The 16,164-nt window shown below is 40.3% G+C and overlaps 1 protein-coding gene across 3 annotated transcripts in view; it reads right to left on the reverse strand.

Moving 5' to 3' along the window:
* Window positions 1–16,164, reverse strand: part of ARHGAP18 (Rho GTPase activating protein 18) — a 117,370-nt gene that overhangs the window by 69,248 nt on the left and 31,958 nt on the right. The window lies entirely within an intron of this gene.

Here is a 16,164-nt window from a genome sequence, read left to right on the forward strand (position 1 = left end):
GCACTGAGTGAAAATGCACTTCTGCATCCTTAACTGTAATTTAGCAGAGTTTCTTTGTGTACAGGGAATATTTCATTGCCACAATAACTATTCTACCCCAAAAAATAAAGAATAACTCACTCTCCAAAATAAGGAACACTGGTGAAGTCCAGCCATTTTGGGTGGGGAGCGGAGAACTGGTGTACTTCATGTATATCCCAGGCTGTAAAGCACTAGGGGGGGCACCCGCTGAGATAAATGGTCACAGCTCAGAGCTATTGTTTCAGTCTGTATTCATCTCCATGGGGAGTTTTCCTTCAGCTGAGAACCTCACATTGAGATAAATGGGCCATTTCACACCTTTCAGAACTCCTGTGCTGCAGATGGATGTGTAGAGGAGTCCTTTCCCTCCGCTGTCATTCTATACTTCCTATTTAAAGGAACATGCTTCCAAGTGCTCTAAAATGGAATGCTAACACACATTTTCTTGAAATTTTCTAGGGTCTTTTAATAGTGTAAGATGGAATGTTGTGGGTGAGTGAATGGGTAGTAAAAAGAGGTGAGGAGCTTGTACATTTCAGCAGCTGTGGGGCTGGAACAAAAGAGGTATGTGTTAATGGGCATATTGGGGCATTGCTGGAAGAAGGCAGAGTTAAGGTTGAATGGGCAACCTTACCTGTGCATATCCTGGTTTTCAGAAGGTTGAGTTTTGCTTAACACATTCTTCTGCAAGGGGAAGACATACCACCAGGCAATTTCAACTCTGTGTTAATGTAGAGTTTTTTGCCATTTGCCCTACTGACCCTTACTGAAATGGGCCCTCCGAATCACTAGTATTTCTTTCCTGCTTGTTCATGTTTTTGGAGCCCACTTCTTTAAAGTCTTAAACTGGAATTGTTGCCAGCACATGACCTCCCATGGAATTCAGTGGGAGCTATGTAAAAATCTTTAGCACAAATGTTTATAACAAAGTTTGCATATCCCAGAGGATGAGGAAGTCATCATTTTAGGGGGGATGGTAAAGGAAAAAATGTTAGCCTGTTTTCTTAATTATTTTAAAGGTGTTGGCTGAAGCAAGAGTGTAGTTAACCTTTGTATTGAATGGGAAGTTTGGAAATGATCAGCTCCAATTTGAACAGAGCATGTAATCACTAGAACACATACAAATATTACTGTATATGGAGAAAAACTACCTTATACAGTACATTAGATGCATTACTGCAAGGCATTGCCTGATAAAAGTAACAACAATGGCTATGGTGAAACAGCTTGGGATAGTAATGAAGTATCACGTCAGGCTCTTTCATGCTGGCTCAAAATAAGATAGTTAAAAGATAAGATCTGAAAACTGTCATTCAGCTACCAGTTGTTGCGGCCTACGTTATGCGTTAAAAGTCATCTTAAACTTTTATGACTGGGACAAGTTAAATTTAAATCCTGTTACTGCACTATATTAAGATATTTAAACTGCAAGAAAATATTAGCATAAGATTAACTTCCTTTGCTCATTAGAGAATCTACGAATTTGTTTTGATGTTTGCATATCTTTGCAAATTTCACATGGCAATGTTTTATTGGACACTATAAAAAATGGGAGAATAGTGAATAATAAACTTGGGAACTGGCTGGCTCCATTAACTGTTCATATTCAAATATTTGGATTTCTTAAGATGCTGAATTTTTGCAAAGAATGTGCAATACTTTGGAGTATTGGCTAGACTCCATGAAAAAAACATTTGCAACTTCAACTTTTTAAACAGTTTTTGATCTAAATATAGAAAGCTTTACTGTAAAGATCTGATTTTATTTTCTGTGGTTCTTGCACTTTAACAAAGTGACCTTTTTTCCTGATCCTTACTTTGGAACTGTGAATCAGAACAAAATGAACAGGAAACAAAGAATAAGGAAAAACCAGAGATTAACATGGACAAACATCTAGAGAGAGACACTCAACCAACCCCAAAAGCTGGATCCCTCATTTTGGGAAAAACAGACATTTGCTAAAGCAGAACTAAATTACCAGTAATCATAATCTGATGTACATAATCACGTGGTATCCTGGCTCCACTGAAGACAGTAATCAAATTCCCACTGATTTCAATGAGTCCAGGACTTCATCCATGGATTTTTTTTGTTTTGTTTTTTTGCTTTTTGAAAGAAAGAACCTCCTTTCAATAAATAAATAAATAAATAAATAAAATAAAATGAAAACTTTATAGTTGCCAAAATGTAATCGGTCAAAGGGCTATGAAGAAAATATACAACAGTATGATAATTTGGCAAGTTATTTATATCAAAATTGCTACTTTATAGTCAACACTGGCCTATGCCAGCAGCTAACCGTTGACTATGTCCCCAACACACCAAATTGCACTTTGACCTCATCATATCAAATTACAAAATTATTTTAAGGTAGGTCAATTCCTCTTGTAGAGGAGGATTAAGATATGTATGAATTTACAAGACTAATGTATTACACACACTGAGATGATCTGTATCCCTATATGTAAGAAATTTTACAAATAAAAGTAAACATTTTATTTTATTATATATCCAGGCTTTACTTCAGTTACTCGGCAAAAGAATCTACTTGGTCAAACATTCTATCATTATTTGAAACCTTTAAGGACTTATGGCCAAACTGTATTCTCCTATGGGACTAGCCATGGAAGAAGAGTTGGGGGCAAAGGGAGAGGAAGATACGTGAGGAAACTCCATGAAACTAACCTTGTGGGAATTTTCCTAAAAACTCCCACTAAGAAGGGCTTGGAAGTCTATAAAGGATCCTGAGGTCTACAAAAAAGGGAACTCCCAGGCTCAGAAAGGGTCATCCCCTATGCACTATTCTGTTTCCCTTTAGGAGCTATGCCATTGACCATGCACCTGGTACCCATCTAAACACCATTGTATGGGCACAAATATTACTAATGTAACCCCTTGGGGTTTAGAGAGCATTACCCCTTTACATCTTTTTCCTGGGGGGGAAGGGGAGCAGCGAGAAAAAGGAGGGAAACTCCAGATGGGGCTCTGGAGCCAGGAGAGAGAAGTGAAGTGACGTGGCAGAGAACCTGCCTGAAGCCTGGGACACCTCAGGACAGGAATCGCCCGAGAAGGACAGGCCGGAGCTGGACCCAGTATCACTGCTGTCCAAGATGCATGGGGCTGTGAGTACTGGGGCTTGTGACTCTGCCCTGGCAATAAGGAGGGAGGCTGTAGCTAGTTAAGTGGGGAGGTGGTTGCTCTTAGTGGCTTTGCAGAGAGCGACAGAAGGCGGCACCGGAGGGGTTTGTTGGGGAAAGTTCACTGGCGCCGAAGATGACCAGGAGCATCCAAGACTCAGCACTGAACTGGAACTTTGCTCAGGACTCCTGAACTCTGTGTGCAGACACATTGCTCAGTGTCTGCCCTTTCAGACTGTGCTACCACTGGGCCTGTGGGGCCTTGGTTTGGATGCAACCCTGTTCTACTGCTCCCCCAATTTTTCTCCTCTCATTCCTCTGTAAATAAATATCTCCCTTTGTTATATCCATTGTAGTGTGTGTGTGTGTGTGTGTGTGTGTGTGTGTGTGTGTGTGTGTGTGTGTGTGTGTTTTTCACTCTGGGGATTTGGAACAGGTGCCCCTGCGGTAGAAAGAATTTTTCCTGCTGTATTCCTGCATGCGCCCTCTTGGCCAGAGCTGCCTGCAGCGCAGACTCCATAGTGGCCACGAGGGCGCTAAAGTTACACTAAATTAATATCTTGTTGAGTGTTAATGATTTAAACATATTTGATGAGTTATCCAAAGAAAGCAGCTCCTCCTACTTCATTTTCCTGAACGCCTAAGGAACCTGATACCACACACATGGCTTCTGTAGGGGGAAGAGGTTGCAAACTGTGCCACAGAGCCTCCAATCAGGCTCCAGCTAATCAAACTTCGCATTTGGCTTTGAAAGCTCTTCTTTTAAAACAAACAAACAAACACACACACACAACTTAAGTGGATAAAACAATTAAGCCACAAATACAATTAGTAGTTTAAAATTATTCAGAATATAAACACCTTTAGCTTGTCAAAGTGGCATTAGGTTCCTGTAGAACTATAAATCAATACATACTGAGTTTTGCATGATTTGAAAGCTCTGGTATTAAGGGGAGAGTTATGCTTGTTCTGAATCACATTTTAGGGCCCAGTCTTACAATTGGCTCAGTATGGGCTCCACCATGGCTCTGACTGCAGAATCAGCACTCTACCTTTTTTTATCAGATTGGCTAATTATGCAGCCACTTCACTAACTCTTTTACATATATGTACCTAGAAGATTAATCTTAATCAGCACATTCTGTTCTTGCTTATTCTTTTCACACATACACCACAGTAAGAAACAATGCTGAAATCTTAGTTCCTGAACTATGATTAAACCAGGAGGCATTCACTGTAATTCTGAACTTTTCTGCTTCTGGTGGTGCAATTTAGAGACTAAAATAAATAAAAATATGTTATTGTTTTGAAGATTAGCAGCAATTTGGTGAGTTTTTACAGTCAGTGTAGACTAGTGTCTTAAATACATGGAATTCTGTCAACATGGTGACTACTAAGTCCCTTACTTCTTTAAACACAAAGATTCAAGAAAGCATCCCTCATCCTCAAGTGTTTTCCTTTACTGGGAGAAAATAGATAATGCCAATATCCCAGTGTGTCCTTTCCATCTCATAATAGAGGAGGACTATCCACGCCTCTCTGACAATCTTGCTGAAAGTTAGAGAAAAGTCCCGAAGCAGCACTATCCAACAGACTTTAGCAGCCTACAGTGTCAAACTCTGTTTTCAGATAGGAGATATAAAGTGCTCATGTGAACATTCTAGAACATTGAACTGCCATTAAAGTTAATGGAGTTTCATGAATGTGCAACTCCTGCTTTACCCTGGTATGAGCAGAATCATGTGATTTTGGGATCTTGTATGTGATTAACATTCATAGAAATTCAAATATATATTCATTTTTTCCTTAATGAGCAGTAAATACTTAACTTTTAATACAAGTATGATTCTCCTTCTCTGAAGGGGGAAGAAGGAAGGAATTCAGTCTTAAATTCTTAATTTTTTAAGAAAAGCTAACCATGTTCAGTCTTTTTCCTGTTATTTTCCATAGTAAGGAGGTTGCTGGGGTGAAGATAATGGGAACTTACGCAAGTATTTCTTATACTAAAATCACAAACAGCTGATTACACTTCACATGTAAGATGTACTTTGATGTATGTCATAAAACTAATCTCTCTGGTATAAAGTTCAAAACCAACTAAGGTGTGTAAAATCTCTATATATTAACCTAGCTTTGAAAAAACAAATTGACCGCACTATCAACTAATACTGTGATACAGACTGGGCACAGCTGCATGTTGCATTTCATCGTACATAGTTCTGGTTTTGGTGGTTTGATTCTTTTGGTGAGGCATTGTTTAAAGCACAACAAGCAATGGTCAGCAGTTCCATGCTGCTGAATATCATGTTTTCTGTCATTACAGTGCTGCCTTTTTTGTTAGAAAATAATTCATACAGCTTGCATGGCTTCCATTCCACATTATACAATATAATTAAGCATATTATAGCTCGTAATTCATGGATATTACCAAGGATTGCTTCCTAAAATTTCCATTAAAATAAATCATGCATATTGCCCAAAGACAGGTTTCAGCAGAGTTCCAAGTCAATGGGACACTGGCTTTTGCCCATGGTTGAGGTAAGTTCTCAACGCTTCCATCACCCGCACAGTACTTGCGGTGGTACTAGTAACCAGCCTACTATCAGGATGCTTGTGGATAGTCTGCCTGCTGAACTCCTCATTCCTCCCCATTGTCAGTAGAGTTGCACACATTACACAGCATCCAGCAATAGCTATTGGGATATTTTTTCTTTGCTGAGATCAAGCCTTGCCAGGAGGCATCTCCAGCTGTCCTTCAATCCCCCAGATGCACACTCCACAGTCATTGGGCTCTGGCAACAGTGAACCTTCCCTTGTTTATCTCCAAATGCCTGCTATATGGCTTCATAAGCCAGGGAAGTAAAGGGTTGGCAGGATCACCAAGAATAATAAATAGCATAGAAACTCCATTAATGTCAATTGGTTGGTCTGGGAGAAAGTCCCAGCTTTCGTCTTGTCAAAAGTCCTTTATTTCTAAAAACCTAAGTGTCATGGACTTCTTCTGACCACTCAACACTGATGTCCGTATATTGCCCACAGTGGTCTACCATGGCCTGGGTAACCATAGAGAAGCACCCCTTTTGATTATGAACTCAAGCTATGCAGACGTCTGTAGTATGGAGATGTGTCCCACCTAGGCCCCAGCATTTGGGAAGCCCATGCCATGGAACCCATCTATTTCCTGCACACTGACCAGCCATAGTGCTCTGTACAGTCGGATATACTTTATGGCCTGAGATGGGATATCCACCCACACAAGGCCTGAAGGGGTTAAGGTGGCTAGCTGGGCTAATTAACTCTCCAGGCTGCACCTGGAGGAGTAGCCAGGGGAGCAGTGAAGTAATTATACATGAGGCTCAGTTGAATAGGAAGAGGAGGGGCCTGTATAAATCTCAGGAGCTGAGAACAGAGAGGAACTGTAGGGAGGTAGTCTACAATTGCTTCCTAGGAGAAAGGAGGTGTGTTTGGGGGTTACAGAGCTAGGTAGCCTACAGTTATTCCCTGAAAGGAGGAAGTTTGTGCTGGCAATCCCTGAGATGAGGGAGACCCAGAAAAGTAGGAAAGCTTAGAGGCAAAGCAGCAAGATATAGAATAGGGCAAACCTTAGCTTCTGATGAGAGGGCCCCTGATCTAGAACCTGGAGTAGAAGGTGGGGCCAGGTTCCCCTACCAGCTACTGGGGAAGTGGCATGGACCAGACAGTAAGCTGCCTGAAACAATTTGCCTTGAAGAGACGAGACTTTGATATTCCAGAAGGGGAGAACCACTGTGACCTTCCTGTTTGCGAATTAGCCCTCCAGCAAGTCTCAGTTCTTAGAGTGAGAGGGGCTGTAACATCAGAGAAGACAAGTGAAGAGACTGCCAGAGGCGGGTGCTGCACCTGGAAAGAGCTAATCTCCAGAGCAGCTATCCCTAGTGGTGAGTGGACCCCTGTGATATGGTCTTGCACACCTCAATAATGATTACCCACACCATGTTTTGTTTTTGTTCTTTTTTTTCATTTCCAAATTGCTATCTGTCAGTGGTAGTCAATCTGGAGTTGCAGGCTTTCATATGGCTATTGCCACCCTTCCTCCACTGTCAGGACAGGAACAGATCTTAAGATAGTTGTCCTGCAGTGCTGGGCTGAGTTTGGCACACAACTTGAGGAATGTGCCCTTCCACGTCTGGAAATTCTTGGTCCATTGCTGGTCATCCTAGGCTTGCATTACAGTTCAGTTCCACTACTTGGTACTCATAGGAGTAGTTGAAACAAACTCACACCACCATGTGCAGTTGTTCTATACCAGTGAATCTGATGCATTCAATATTCACTCATCCTCAGCGGACTGAGCACTGCAGCTTTGCAAGCATAACAGAACTGTATGGCCTGTACGTAAGTATGGTGAAAAGTGATGTACTGCATCCATGTTTCCGGCAGAGTTGAAAAACATGTCTCTAGAGCAATGGATATGGAAATTTGACCCCAAATGCCCACAACTCCCTAAGAGCGGCCACTTGTGCTGGCACACAATATGAACCCACTCCACTGAAATATTTTTGTCAGTGACACTATGCTAATAGGACTTTTGCTGGTACTATTTTCTAGTGTAGCCAAGGTCTAAAAAGCAATCAGCATGCTATATTATGTTTATAATATAAAAATAGTTAGGGAAATAATCCAGTATTATTTCCCTTCCAATATTTGTCTTCAAGGGAATGGGGAAAATATGCCCAAGTATGCTATACCTTTAGAGTAGGCCTATAACCAAGCACTTTGAAGCCAGTCTTTCTAATATCCTGTGAAGAACAGGACACTTAAGGTAATTGTTTTAATGTTCAATTTATTATCTCCAAACAAAACAAACTTCCACAATGTCCTGACTCTTACACAGAGATGGTTCTCAGCTATCAATATTAATAGATTTAAGCATTTGCTAAATCCTAAAAGAGATATAAAGGTCAAAGAATTCTCTCAACATCCCTGTGAAATATCTGCTTATGATTCCTATTTTTAAATGAGAAGTTGAGCCATAAAGATTGACTTGCTCAAGGCAGAGAGTAAAGGCCATGTCAGTGTGTTAAGAATCGAGAGAAAGGAACTGGAGTTCTGAATGCTGGTAGGCCAGAAAAATTTTGTACTGACATTCAAATAAAGCAAAAAATAGCATCTACCCTCCCATAACTTGAAGCCAAGAACAGGTGGCAGGATAATAAATGTGGTGGTTTTTGTTTTAAAGGAGGCAGTGATATAAAGGTAATACCTTCTCATATACAAGCTGCTTTGAACAAACTTCATAAACATATTAGAAACAGCCCAAATCAACTTCCCTCTAAACATGAGGTATAATTGCCTTCTTGTATTGTGGATACTGCAGGATGAAAATTTTATTCTGTAATTGTATGTTTAGTCTCACAATGGTAAACTGCTCCAAGAAGAGTAAATCTTGCATCCGTTTGGAAAATGCAGTGTTGGAGAACAACTGCCATTGATTCCAAGTTGGCATAGGTACCAGTGCCCTGTCATGGAAAAGTCCTCTGATCGACCTCTCTCTCAAAAATCTTGATGTTTTTATTTCCCAGGAAAGCCACATTTCTATAAATCACTCGACAAACTGTACCCCAGAGATCAGAGTTTGGTTTTGTATTTGAACAAATAAAAGGTGACCAAAAAGTAGTATTCCCATTTACAGATGGAGAACTAAAATACAAAGATTAAATATTTTAAAGACTCGAGAGCATGTAACTGAATGCAGCTCTGAGTCCCAGGCCAGTGCCTTATCTGCAAGACTATCCTTCCTTCCTTGCATCCTGCCCCTCTCAAAAGAAAGGTCCTTTCCTGAGTGTGATGTATTAAGGACAGTTTTGGAATTGCAAGCTCTCTCTTTAAGAGTATTTGGGAGGCAGAGGATTTTCCTAGGCCTACTTAGAGCCCCCTTGCCTACATAGTAAAGTGTGCAATCCAGCAAGACTAGCAGCAGTCAGTCTGAAGAACCAACAGAGCAAGGTGGGAAGAGTTGTATGTCTGTGCCTTAGGGAGCAGCCTGCTTTCTCTCTCTCTCTGTTACTGTGTGCTATTCTGGATTCTAAGAGTAGAAGTAACATTACATTGCAATCTTCCTGCAAGAGTATTTGATATTTTCATCTAACTTCTGTCTGTATGCTGTGAACAAAATACTGGAGTTATTACTGGCTATGATTTTCTTCTCCTGTGAACAAAGGCCAGGCCCCTGGTCATGCAGATCTATGGGCTGTGGAAAGTTGTGGTGGAGGGTGGCTAGCTTGGTAATACTGTCTTCCTCCCTGGTATTCCAAGGAATCCCATCTTTTGAAGCTTCGCAGGTTTGAACTCCATGGGTTGTATGTTGGGGAGAGGACAGGAGTGACAGGAACTCCATTGCACAGCATTGCTCCATTCCCACTTCATTGGGGATGGTTATTGAACAGGATAGCCACACCTACATTAATCTTGCTTGCCAAAAATATACATGGTGAAATGGTTTAAATGTGTTTTTATAGAATAAACTGGGTTTTGCTGGGGGCTTTTACATCTAGATTCTTAAATACTTACTTCTACTTTCAGTTTGGTTTTTTTTTTAAACTCTAATAATTCTGAGGCCAAGATTCCTGGGCAGAGATGGGCTCATAAAAAAAAAAAAAAAAAAGCACTCATCACGTAGCCTGTCATCTTGTTCAAAATCCTACTATAGTGGAATCACTTTCCTCAATCAAGTTCATTAACAATCTATGAGCCATGTACAACAGGAATCTACAGAACCATTCATGGCAAGAACTTCCATGTAGCAGAGTTGCCGAGTCCATAATTACAGTATGTAGTATTCTGATTCATAGAAAAACATGAGGCACATTAACTCGAGTGCAAACGTTAATTATAGAGAAGGGTGTTCAAGTTACAAATGTTTCTGGGGCACCTATAAATAGCTTGTTTGAAAGCCTTACAGCTTTCAGCTCCAACTTGTCTAGTCATGACTCATTTTATTAAACAATGATACGAAGAGAAGAATATTGGCAGTTACGGTAGTTTAACAGTTTTGCAAATTCTTATTGAGTGCAACACCAGCAGATTGGCATTAGGACTCATTTTAAAACAGGGACTGCAAGTGTAACTATTCTGCTCTTCAAAAAGACTTCTAGGTATATTTAGTTTCAAATAATTTACATATAATTTTAATACACCATACATAAAGCAAATATTAAAGTTAAGAAAATTAAAGCAGGCCTCTGTATCTTCCTCTTTTGAATTTGTTACACTCTGCTGTTGAATAAAATCAACTTTTTCAACAGCACATCTTCTATATTAACTTATCATTCTATATTTACTAATAAATAAAAATACAGACCTCTTTATCTGTTAGACCCCATATTCCACATATAAACAGAAAAGGACATAACGTATTGGTTTTTTGCATGTCATAAATAATATACATGGAGTCCGGATTCTCTCCCACCTGTTTGACACTGATAACTCTGACTACAATTGTTACTCCTCATTTATCAAAGTCCACTGAAGTGAATGGAATTTGCTCCATTGACTTCAATGTGCTTTGGTTCAAGCGTTAAGTGAGGTAAGGACCTGTGGGTCGGAGGGGAAAAAAGTGAAAACTATTCTTAAATTGAGCAGTTTAAGTAGCACTCATGCCCAACCGTTCGAGATGAATTTGTAAGAATAGCATCAAATTGGGTGTGGTTTAATGGAGCAGGAAGATCCAAATAAAAGACTGCATTTACCTATCTGCAGTAAAAACATCTACATGCACAGCTCTGCAGAGACCACATGCAAGACTGCAAGTGTAATCAGTCTTGATGTAATAAATCTTTTGTTTTGCTATGGGGAAAAGGTAGTGCAAGGCAGCACATGTGAAATAGCATGTGTAAAATACTACAAAACTCCCCATAGAAGCATAATGAAAGAGGTTACAAGACTTAAGAATAACTCGTATGGTAAATGCAGGGAGACCTCCGCTGCAGACATCTGGCAGAATAACAGATTATGAAAGAACCCAATAGGGGAGGAAAGGCTCCACCAATATAAATTGTATAAATCCCTGATGGTGCTTCAATATCTTATGCAGCATTTTACTGTTTGGAAGTTGAGCAAATCAGTGGTACTACTGTGGCCGCGTTGCATCTCTTTGCAGGGATGGAAATAGACACATTGAGGGAAGCCCTGAATTTATACTGACTACTTTTGGTTTGGAATGTAAGTGATTCAATATTCAAATTAAAGAGAGTAAATATTGGGACATGTCTGAAATCTATTCTACTGATGAGAGAGCTTGTCCTTGGTGTATGTGATTACTGTTCTGTCTGATCTATCTGTCATGGTCAATATTAAAACTCCCATTTCTGGTGGGATGATACATAATGCAAGTCTGTCTTTAATCTTCCAGACTCAAGATGTTCCTACCTTCTGACTATCAAAGATAGACCAAGTAGTAAATGAGTCTGTGGCAGTGTTTGTATAACATGTTGACAAAGTGGTTTTGTTTCCCCTTTAGAGATGGTTCAGAGTGGATAAGAGCTTACTACTGCTATCAGCTAATACAGTAAGTCCTTTTGCTCAAGTGGTGAGTGTATTTTTGTTGCTTAGTCTCAGGTTCTATCAGTGCTGACCCGAGATCTGTGGTGAAGCTCATTTCAAAGCCTAGATTCCAGACTTTGGATGGTCAGTGGGGAGCACCATATTACATGGAAAGGACAGAGATAAAGAAGTAAGGACTGGACTGTTAATCCAAAGATCCTCCTTCCTACAAGAGAACATAGAAGGCAGCAGTGGCAGGAGGATCAGGGGAGGGGACCCATCCATGAAGATTCCCTTGGTCTGAGGGTGCATTGGAGGTGATGGGGATAGTGGGAAGAGGTGAGGTCTTACCTTGAAAGTTCAAGTTGCTCTTTCCTTCTCCACTGGGAGCTTAGGAAGGCAGTGGTAGCAGGAGTGGAAGTTAGGTGGGTGTGCAACCCACACCCCTTCCGGGTGTGGTGCTCTGTCCCATCTAGTGGCACCGAGACCACTTAGAGGTTAACAAGTCTGTTCTACAGCCTCAGCTAACAGCCACATGGCTTTTTGCTCATGCAGTAGAGGCTCATGCAATAAGCTCCAGAGGTCTCAAGTTCGATCCGACATGCCAGCAACCGGGGTCTGTCAATGTTACACATGCACATGAAGGCTGAGTGACCGCCAGTAAGCTGGCTGAATGAGTCACTGCAGAGAGAGGAATACTGGGACAGGAGTAGAAAAAACACAGGATGGCAGCCTAGCTCTGAGAAAAGAGTGGGAGAAAAAAAGATAGGAGGAAATATGAAAAGAATAAAACTTTCTTAAAAATGAGAAGGGAAAGGAAGAAAAGCCACAGTTGAATCATATTCCTATCAGCTAATCTGTGTTTTAGGCTTGGCTCTCAATGATGCAATATATAAATGTTTAAATACATTAATTTTTGTTGCTGTTACACCAGAGAGCACAGAACTAGTGCTGCTGCATGCAGTCACTTGACTTTTTGCTCTATCCCATTCCCTATCCTTTATACATGCTCCATTTAGACCTTAATCCTGCAGACCGTTACCTGTGTGTAATATTTACATAAAGGAGTCATGCCATTGAACTCAAACTTTTCATATGCACGATGTTACATGTGCATAAACATCTGCCAGATTGGGGTCTTTAATTGTAAATTACTCAGAACAGGGACCTCTTTCTTTCTACTTACCTACAAAGTACCTCATGTACCTTTGGTCCAATATGAACCATAAGTAACACACTTGACTTATTTTACCAGGGTGAAAAGGCGCACCTGCAGGTGCAGCAGGGAGACACTCTAAAGCGCATACAAGCAATGGATGATGAATCCAATGATAGTGGATCTATGCTGTTGATAACATAGGGGAAATAAGCAGTGTGGACAGAGGAAAGTTGTTAAAATGGAATTTGACACTGGGTTGGCCATCTGTTATTTCTCTCAAAGGGTTTGAGACAAAATTGAACCAGGGTTAGAAAACACCCACAATTGTTACTTTAAAATATATAAAGGAGAAGAGACTCTACCAGATGTTATGGTCACACAAATGTAGATTATCACAGGAATAAACTAGATTTGTGTGGTTAAAATAGCAGCAGCGTTTGTAAGATCCTGGTGGAAGGAAATACCACTGGATTGGCAAAAATGTTAAAGCGACCATATAAAAGCCTATTCTGAATTATTGCCTCCTAAAACCATACTTCTGTAAGCCTGTTCTAGAGGAGATATGAAAAAGACGTAGCATGATTTTTCAAAGACCAACTTGAAAGGTTTACATCTTTTATCCATCAGGATGGCTTTGATCTAAGTTTTGTAAAGGAAGACGTCTCATATGTCTGAAGAACAAAGAGTGAACTGGCTTAGCAATTTTTGCATTGGTATTATCTCTGGAGCACAATAGTGTACTGCTCCAGTATTACCCATTTTGAAAGGGGGATTCCTCAGATGAGCAGAAATCTTAAGGCTACACTTTTGCAAGTAGGCCAGTACGTTACGAGTTGGTTTCCAAGAGCTGACTATTTGTTAGCAGGGAGGATATGTCAGAACACTAATTAAATTTTAAATGCTCCTGGAGAATGATTCCACATAGTTGATGACTTTCCCATCCAAAGCATTCTTTTGTTATAGTTCAATATAATCACTTGTATAGTCAATCAAGCAACTGGAAGATGGACCAAATCATTTAACCACTTGCTGAGTAACACTGTTACTTATATTTTGATCACTATTAAATTTGGAGAAATATTTAAGATAGGTGGCTGCCAGGTTAGAGACTGAAAGTTTTTAGACTCAAAGTAAAGCCAAATAAGTGACTTTCAAACCAGCACTAAAGTTACAATATCTGGAGCACTGACCTGGTGTATGCATATTGCAGAAGCTGTAGATAAGGCATTAAATTCTACAGAAGATGTGTTTTAGTTGGATGTTTCCTACATAACTGTGGCGCATTCCTACACAACCTGGCAACGCTGAGTAGAGCTGGCCAGAAAATGGAAATGCCTCTTGAAGAAATTTTTTTTCTTCGGGGGGGGGAGGGGAGGAGTGTAAATCTTTCCCACAGAAAAGGATTTTCAGAAAAATTCCATTTGAAAGAACAAAAGCAGAATTTTTTTGGCTGCTGGTGGTCCTCCTAGAAGGCTCTTGCCAATTCCCTGCAGGCAGAAAGTGAAATTGAAAAAGCCTTTTGGGCAGCCAGCAACCCCTTTTTATATTTTCCTGATGGAAAATCAGTTTTTCCTCCCAAAATTGAAATTGTTCCATGGAAACTTTTTTTTTTAAATTTTATGAAAAGGTCATTTTTCCTTTGAGAGAGTTCGAAACCAGCACTAATTATAAGCAGCATTGAGGACAAAGCTGTCACACAGGTTTGCAACAAGCAAAGGCACAACTTGCCAAGAGTGTTTGCCTGGCCATTTAACACGTAACTCATAAATCCACATAAGGATACATTATCTAAAAGCCTCACTTACACTGAATAGTACCTTAATACACAAAACTGATGCCACTGGGGATACTTGCATAGCAAGGCAGGATTCAATATGCACAAGGGTGTGAAAATCTGGCCCAAATCTCCAGTGAGGAGGAGAGACCCATAACTCTTTCAAAAGTTAAACCAAATTATGCTCAAGTAGTTTAATGAAATAACCACCAATCTGACTGTATCATGTAGAAGTTAAGGTATGAAATTAGTTGCATAAGTACAACTTCATAATTATCCACATGTAAACCATTACATAGCTTGTGCTAGATGATTTTCACATATATAAGTGTCTCCCAGCATGTGTATGTAATGTGTTGTCATAAAAGGTGAGTCACCCCTGCGCAGAAGGCCAACACATCACATGAAGCCCACAAAAGACTGTGTAAGTGGGCTATAAAGTGGTACACATACTTGGTAGCTGGCAGTTTGCATAGGTATGCATTTGACCCAAAATCCTCAATAAGCAGCAGACAGCATAACCAACCATTAAGAGAATACAGTACGATTCTTTTGGTATCAATATAACTAGCATCTAATGTTTGCAATGGACTGAGATCCTCGGGACAAAGGTATTATGGGAGGGCAAACTACCATTATTCCTATGTGCACTGACTTGCTGAGCAGCTTTTATACCAGGATTTTTTTCAAAGGCAGGAGGTGGATACATTTTTCATTCCATATTCCCCTACATTTAGTCACAAATTCCTAATACTGAAGTTATTAGCAGCATGGGTAAACAGTTAGTTTGTTTTGATATTGGTCTGAGCTGTCTACTTACTTAGTTTAAAGTACTTTGGAGTTTAGGGTTCCCTACCATGCAAACACATCCACAATATATATTTTGAAAAAGTGCTAGATTTCTTATGCATGTAGAAAGAAATGTACTGCTATGTCTTAGTGTCACTTAAGCTCATGCAAACAGTGCTGCAACACTAAGGACTGGATTATCCACTTGGAAGAAAGCCAGACAAAGTACATTCAGACTGGGGGCGAACTAGAAAGAAGGATCAAGAATTCCAGAGCATGTTCCCCTTATCCCACAGAACCCTGGTTGGAAGTCAGGCTCCAGGGGTAGTGAGGTAAAAGCACTAGTGAATGACTACTCACATTAAATGCCCCTCTTTGCACCTCAATACCAGGTGGATTCTCCATGTAAAATAATGCTGATGCCATCAGCATTATCTTGTATGGTGACTCCTTCTGTACAATGAACCCTCCCACTCAAGGGAGCATTCAGGGGCAGCTGCAAATTAGTGGGGACCATGTGGGAATGCTCCTCCTGAATTAGTTGTGTTGCCATGGGGAAGAGGTTCCCAAGCAACAAAGCAAAGGCCCTGGGCCTTTGTGCATTTGAAACAACTGCAGGTGTAAGGCACCAAACTTCCAGCCCACCCTTGCAGAGCTTCTAGCAGAACATTCCCCCTTCAAAAGTTCTCTCTCTAGGGAGCAGGATAATGTTTTTCATCCTGTCCTTCTGATAAATGCAAAATGAGAGAGTGGGCCAAACTTAG

The sequence above is a fragment of the Dermochelys coriacea genome, chromosome 3 (genome assembly GCF_009764565.3).
Source record: "Dermochelys coriacea isolate rDerCor1 chromosome 3, rDerCor1.pri.v4, whole genome shotgun sequence".
Classification (NCBI taxonomy): domain Eukaryota; kingdom Metazoa; phylum Chordata; order Testudines; family Dermochelyidae; genus Dermochelys; species Dermochelys coriacea.